Below are 5,458 nucleotides of genomic sequence, written 5' to 3'. Positions count from 1 at the left end.
CCCAAAAAAAAAAAAAAAAAAAAAAAGATGGTGATTGCGGTGCAGAAAGCAGACCCGTGGGGGGCAGGTGGGTCTGGGAATGGCGAGGAGAGGGCAGCTTTAAGAAGCACTTAGGGGGCGCTTGGGTGGCTCGGTTGGTTAAGCGGCCAACTTCGGCTCAGGTCATGATCTCGTGGTCCATGAGTTCGAGCCCCGCGTCGGGCTCTGTGCTGACAGCTCAGAGCCTGGAGCCTGTTTCAGATTCTGTGTCTTCCTCTCTCTGACCCTCCCCTGTTCATGCTCTGTCTCTCTCTGTCTCAAAAATAAATAAACGTTAAAAAAAATTAAAAAAAAAAAAAAAAAGAAGCACTTAGGCAGTGGCACTGATTAGACTTGGGGAGGGAGGAGGCGGGGGCAGGACATGGTGGGGGAGGGAGGACCCTGGAATAGTGCCCTGGTTCCCGGTGTGGGTGACAGGTGGGGGGACACGGGAGGAGGCGGCATTGTGGGGCAAGGGCAGTGGGCTTCATTTGGACATCCTTGTCGACATAGGTATCAAAACCATGTCATCTAGAATTAACATGCCCTTGCCCTTTACAGCACAGCGTGTTTTCTCCCTGCCACACGGCCACAGGAAAGGAAGCTGGTTTGAAAGCAGCGGGAATAGCAGACAGATCTGTGTCGTGTGTTCAGTGAGATTTTCCGGATGAAACTAGGAGGGTTTCCTTTGGCTCCAGCAAGCTGAGCATCCTGGGTGCTGTCAGCCCGGGCTCTGGGGAAGCCTTGGGTCAGTAGCAGGCCTGCCTGCAGGTGGAAGGGCCACTCGTCCCTTTCACATGCTTGAGAATTGGCTCGGCTTGGTGTCTGCTCTTGGAGAAAGGTTTTTTGAGGCTGACAGCTTGGGAAGAATGTGGGTTTGCAGTGGGCTCACTGGGAGAGCCCATGTGCTGAGGCCAGAAGGCTCTGAAGCCTCTGAAGTGAACAGCCAAGTAGCCTGCGGGACTTAATGATGAACATTTTGGGTGATGGTGGGGTTCGGAGCTGACGGCCAAGAAAGAATTCTTGAAGGCGTCTTTGGTGCAAAAAGGTGATTTTATGAAAGCACAGGGACAGAACCTGTGGGCAGGAAGAGCTGCACTGGGGCTGTGCAGAGTGACTGCCTGTATCCTGTGGAGGTGGGGGAGGTAAAGTCCAGAGGAAGTGTCTTAAAGGGATTTCCATATGCCAAAGAGGATTTACAGATTACTGGAGCCCTAGCTATTGTCCAGCTAAGGTTGTTTTTCCCTCTAGGAAAGCATTATCATTAAGATAGCAGGGAGTTCTTGGGGATTAGGCGATTCATGAGATATTTGTAAACTGATGGAGATGCTATCAGTTTAACCATTTGTTTCCTGTCCTTTCCTTTGTCCTTGGGCAGCTGGGAGTGCCTCAGGAATGTCACACATATCCCACCTGGAGGGTGGGGAGGTTGTGCTAGCTCGTGCTTGGTCGGTGGCTTGCCTTATGGTCCCTCATCACTTAATGTTATTTCTTTCTCTTTTTAAAAAACGTTTGTTTATTTATTTTGAGAGAGAGAGTGAGCATGCCTGCAAATGGGGGAGGGCCAGAGAGAGAGGGAGAGAGAATCTCAAGTAGGCTCCATGCTATCAGGTCAGAGCCCGACATGGGGCTCGATCTCAATGAACCATGAGATTAAGACCTGAGCCGAAATCAAGACTCTTAACTGACTGAGCCACCCAGGCGCCCCAGATGTTATTTCTGAGTCCATCTTGGGGCCAGAGGCATTTTAGAGCTAGGTTTGACCTTTGAAATTACATAGATCAGCATTTCCCGTGAAACACTCATGGAAAAAAGGGACCTCTAAACAGATCATATTGGAAACAATAGTGTATACAATGTTAGTGGGTTTTGTTTGTTTGTTTTCTTGACATTATGCCTGGGTTTTATTTTACTAAATATCACAAGTAGATTTTCAACCCATACCAACAATAAATATGTAGCTACTGTATTATTACAAGCATCTGAGCTACAAAAACTCAGCCCAGGGAACCACTGGGAAGATTTTCAACAGTTCCCTGGAGGCACATTTTGAGAGCAGTCTTAGACTGGCATGCTTTATTGGCTGTTTTCCAACTAGTTTATAAATTAGCATTTGATGACAATTTTTTTTCTAACCACTTTCTAACACTCTCGTCCTCTTTCCTTGAAACAGATTTTGTAATTTTTTTTCAGTCAGTTTTATTGTGATATAATGGACACAGAGACTGTGTCAAGTTTAAAGGGTACAGGGTGTTAATTCGACACGTGTATATTGTGAAGTGGTCACCAAGTGGGGTTAATCATTACCTCAAAAGTAATTACCATTTTTTGATGTGGTGGTGAGAACACTTAAGATCTACTCTCCCAGCAACTTTCAAGTACGATACAGTATTGTTTTTTTTTTAATTATTTTTTAATGTTTATTTATTTTTGAGAGACAGAGAGACAGAGCCCAAGTAGGGGAGGGACAGAGAGAGAGAGAGAGGGAGGGAGACACAGAATCCTAAGCAGGCTCCAGGCTCTAAGAAGTTAGCACAGAGCCCGGTGCGGGACTTGAACCCACAAACCATGAGATCATGACCTGAGCCAAAGTGGGACACTTAACCGACTGTGCCACCCAGGTGCCCCTGTATTACAGTATTGTTAACTAAAGTTCCCATGTTGTACATTAGATCCACAGAATTTGTGCCTCTTATATCTGGAAGTTTGTACCCTTTTGACCAACATCTCCCATTTCCCTACCCCCCAGCCCCCTGCAACCACCATTCCACTCTCTGTTTCTATGAATTTGGCCATTTTAGATTCCTCCTCATATAAGTGAGATCAGGCAGTATTGGTCTTTCTCTATCTGACTTACATGCATATCTTGGAAATACTGTGGATTTGGTTCCAGACCACTACAATAAAGCAAATAGTGCAATAAAGCCAATCAGATGACTTTTTTTTGGTGTATATAAAAGTTCTGTTTAGACGATACTGTAGTCTATTAAGTGCACGATAGCATTACATCTTAAAAAAAAAACCAATGAATGTACCTTAATTAAAAATACTTTATTACCGGGGAGCCTGGGTGGCTCAGTTGGTTGAACATCTGACTTTGGCTTAGGTCATTCATGGTTCATGGGTTCAAGCCCTGAATCGGGCTGTCTGCTCTCAGCACAGAGCCTGCCTTGGATCCTCTGTACCCCTAGCTCTCTGCCCCTCCCCCACTTGTGTGCTCTTTCTTTCTCTCAAAAATAAACATCAAAAAAATTTTTTTGAAGTACTTTATTACTTAGCAATGCTAGCCATCATCTGAGCTTTCAGTGAGTCATAATCACTGATCAGAGATCACCATAATACATAGAATAATAATGAAAAGGTTAGAAATTTTGTGAGAGTTACCAAAATGTGATCGAGAGAAGTGATCAGATGCTGTTGGAAAAATGCCACTGATAGACTTGCCCGATGCAGCGTTGCCACAAATGTTGTTTGTAAAAAAAAGAAAAAGAAAAAGGCAGTATCTTTGAAGTAAAATAAAGTGAAGCATAATAAAAGGAGGTATTCCTGCGTTTCACTTAGCATAATGCCCTCAGGGTCCACCCATGTTGTCACAAATGGCAAGATGTCCTTCTTTCTCGTAACTGAGTAATACTCCGTTCTGTATACATACCACGTTTCTTCACCCATTCATCTGTCGATGGACACGTAGGTTGTTTCTGTGTCTTGGCTACTATGGGTAATGTTGCAAGGAACATGGGAGATATTCCTTTCTCAAAATAGTGATTTCATTTCTTTTGGGTATATACCAAGAAGTGGGATGGCTGGATCATATGGTAGTTCTATTTTTAAGTTTTTAAAAAAAACTCCATACTGTTTTCTATAGTGACTGTAATGAGCGGATTTTTTTTTTTTTTTTAATCACAGGACTTTCTTGAACCTTTACTTGGTAATGTACACTGTCGATTTCTTTTTTTTAAATTTTTATCTTTAACATTTATTTATTATTGAGAGAGCATGAGCATGGGAGGGGAAGAGAGAGGAGGAGACACAGACTATGAAGCAGGCTCCAGGCTCTGAGCTGTCAGCACAGACCTGACATGGGGCTCGAACTCACAAACTGCGAGATCATGACCTGAGTCGAAGTCAGACACTTAACCGACTGAGCCACCCAGGCACCCCTCTCTCTCTTTTTTTTCTTTTTTTTTCTTTTTTTAGCGTTTATTCATTTTTTGAGAGAGAGAGGGAGGGGGGAGAGAGAGAGAAAGAGAGAGGTGGGGGGAGGGGCAGAGAAAGAGGGAGACAGAATTTGAAGCAGGCTCCAGGCTTCCAGCTGTCAGCACAGAGCCCGACAAGAGGCTCGAACTCGTAAACCATGAGATCATGACCTGGCCAAAGTCGGATGCTTAACCGACTAAGCCACCTAGGCACCCCTGTACATTGTCAATTTCTGAGATGGGGATGTCAGGTACAGCTTCCCATATGTACTTGATTCTCTGTAGCTTTTTTCATAGTGCATTGCAAAGGGACCACTGTTTCCTAGAACGTGCTTTGGGAAATGTAGGATCTTTGTTTTTCAAAGAAACCCCAATTTTTCATATCATAACTTTGGACCTGGAATGCAGTGAGTCTCCATTTAAGTGGTGTCCTGTTCTCCCTACCTGTCTACATCAGAACTCCTCAGAATTTATTTCCTGATGACAAATAGGCTCCGTGTGGGTAGTTTCATTCTTTTTTTAAAGAAGGTATTAAAAGTTTGGTGGCCTCCAAAAATAATAGGATATAATTATAATATACAGTTATATAATTAAAAGGCTATCCTTTCAGTAATTATATAATTATGATATATCATAATATAAGGCTGTCCCCTCTCCCTATCCTACTGGGCACACCCTGGATTTACACAGTTCTGCATCAAGGGGGATTAGACACCAATTTTCGTGCACCCAGAAAAGTGCACACAGGTGCCGTGGGGGTAAGTGGGATGTTGGTGTTCAGATGCAGTGTGCCGTACAACGATTCAGTGGCTCTGCCCGTCTCTTACTACCAGCCTTCTAACTTCTTATTCAAGTTCTTACTTGTCAGTCTCTCTGAATGCCCACATGTCTGTCTCATTCACTGTTCTGGATTATCTTTTTTTTTTAAGTTTATTTAATTTTTTTAAATTTTTTTTAACGTTTATTTATTTTTGAGACAGAGAGAGACAGAGCATGAATGGGGGAGGGTCAGAGAGAGGGAGACACAGAATCTGAAACAGGCTCCAGGCTCTGAGCTGTCAGCACAGAGCCCGACGCGGGGCTCGAACTCACGGACAGCGAGATCATGACCTGGCCGAAGTTGGCCACTTAACCGACTGAGCCACCCAGGTGCCCCTTTTTTTAAGTTTATTTACTTTGAGAGAGAGAGATAGTGAGCAAGCTGGGGAGGGGCAGAGAGAGAGAGAGAGAGAGAGGGAGGGGGG

At 44.2% G+C, this 5,458-nt stretch overlaps 1 protein-coding gene across 3 annotated transcripts in view; it reads left to right on the top strand.

Annotated features, from left to right (window-relative positions):
* STYXL1 (serine/threonine/tyrosine interacting like 1) overlaps window positions 1-5,458 on the top strand; it is a 320,245-nt gene that overhangs the window by 42,681 nt on the left and 272,106 nt on the right. The window lies entirely within an intron of this gene.

Source organism: Panthera uncia, chromosome E3 (assembly GCF_023721935.1).
Source record: "Panthera uncia isolate 11264 chromosome E3, Puncia_PCG_1.0, whole genome shotgun sequence".
Lineage (NCBI taxonomy): Eukaryota > Metazoa > Chordata > Mammalia > Carnivora > Felidae > Panthera > Panthera uncia.
The sequence above is the reverse complement of the archived record's forward strand: the minus strand, read 5'-3'. Positions and strand labels throughout refer to the sequence as shown.